Below are 1498 nucleotides of genomic sequence, written 5' to 3' on the forward strand. Positions count from 1 at the left end.
TCGCTGCCCACGGTGCTGAAGCCCAAAGACACAACAGCGTCCAGGTGATGTCCGAGTCCCTGTGATCACAGGTCCTGGTGGGACAGGATTCTACTGAAGGGACCACAACAAAGGAGCAGCAAGGATGACCCAGCTGAGGAACGACAACATCACAGCCCACGATGCACTGGGCACCCACTGGGCACAGGCCCCATCCACGCTCGGCTCCTCACGGCCTTATCCTGTCTCCACCTGCCACACACTCAGCACAACAAACCCACGGATTCTAGAAGGTTCTCAGTGCTTCCATTTATTTCCTCTCTCAAACTTTAGGAAATTTCTTCTTTAATTAACACAACAATCCCTTATGACAAGAATTCGAAAAAAAATTCATATTTGGATTCACATTTTCAACAAGGAAGCAAATCATTACTATTCGGTGCAACAGGAAGTGGAGACAGGGATGGAGACGGCCCAGCCACACCTCCGCTGGAACAGGGAAGTCATCAGGGCAAATAACACAGGTAAGTGTGTGGGCGGGTCGTGGTGGGCAGGCGGGGAGTGGGCCAGTCTCCCCACCTCCTCTTATTATGCTAATAGGAACACAGACACACTCAGATGCCAGCTGCAGAAAAACTAGACAGGATTCTTGAAGCCACAAAGTGGGAGCGTGAACAAATCTTGCGTCACTCAGTCCCCGACAAGCCAGCTCACACTAGGAAAGAAAACAACCATCAACAAATTCAGGTCAGTCACACAAGTGTTGATATTCTCAATAACCCACTACGTCCTCAAAATGTCCCAACGAATCCCCAAACCCAATCGTGTCCCCTGTGCCCCAACTCCTTCCTAACTTCAGGCCTCCAGGGGCTCACCTTTAGGATCCATGAGAGACACGTCAGAGCCCTGGGCACTGTCACTGCCTGGGGTAGGACAAAAACAAGACCTGGTCAGAGCCCACAGGAGAGGAGACTAAAGGAGGAGCTATGAGGTGAGTGAGCTCCCTCATGGGCTCCTGTCTACACTATCCCAAGGGTCTCAGGAATCAACCCCCAACCCAAACTTACCTGCAGCCTGAGTGTAGCTCCCTCCTTCTCCACCTGTGGGAAGATAACAGGGAGAAGACTGGGTCATGAGATACTAGAGGAGCCCCCTAGTCCTGGACCACAGAGAAGTTTCCAGAACAGTAACTGAAGACTCAGGGAAGGATTGAGAAACATGAAGAAAGGAGATGTGTGGGGACTGGACCAACCGGAGTCCGATCCTGAGCAAGGACCTTCCCCTCTGACCTTCGACTGCTAGAATCAGGTCTCCAGCACCAAAACTATCAAGGTGAAGAAATCTGTCTTTCATTTTCACAGGTGCTTTAATAAGAGGGTCAGCAAGCAGCTCCAGAGCGGCGAGCACATGTGTGTGGAGGGGAATCCCCATGAACAACACAGGGCAAGTTCCACCTGGGGCTTGAAACCCCCCAGGGGAACAAGAAAACCCCAATCCCCACTCCCTTCTCTACCTGAGC

The 1498-nt window shown here is 51.7% G+C and overlaps 1 long non-coding RNA gene across 1 annotated transcript; it reads right to left on the reverse strand.

Moving 5' to 3' along the window:
* Positions 1-266: 266 nt before the first annotated feature.
* On the reverse strand, positions 267-1492 carry LOC124232873 (uncharacterized). Its single transcript, XR_006886934.1, has 3 exons — positions 1047-1492; positions 855-902; positions 267-694 (listed from the first exon to the last, which is right to left on the reverse strand). It is a non-coding gene; the product is annotated as an uncharacterized LOC124232873 (long non-coding RNA).
* Positions 1493-1498: the final 6 nt, after the last annotated feature.

The sequence above is a fragment of the Equus quagga genome, unplaced genomic scaffold (genome assembly GCF_021613505.1).
Source record: "Equus quagga isolate Etosha38 unplaced genomic scaffold, UCLA_HA_Equagga_1.0 138772_RagTag, whole genome shotgun sequence".
NCBI lineage: Eukaryota > Metazoa > Chordata > Mammalia > Perissodactyla > Equidae > Equus > Equus quagga.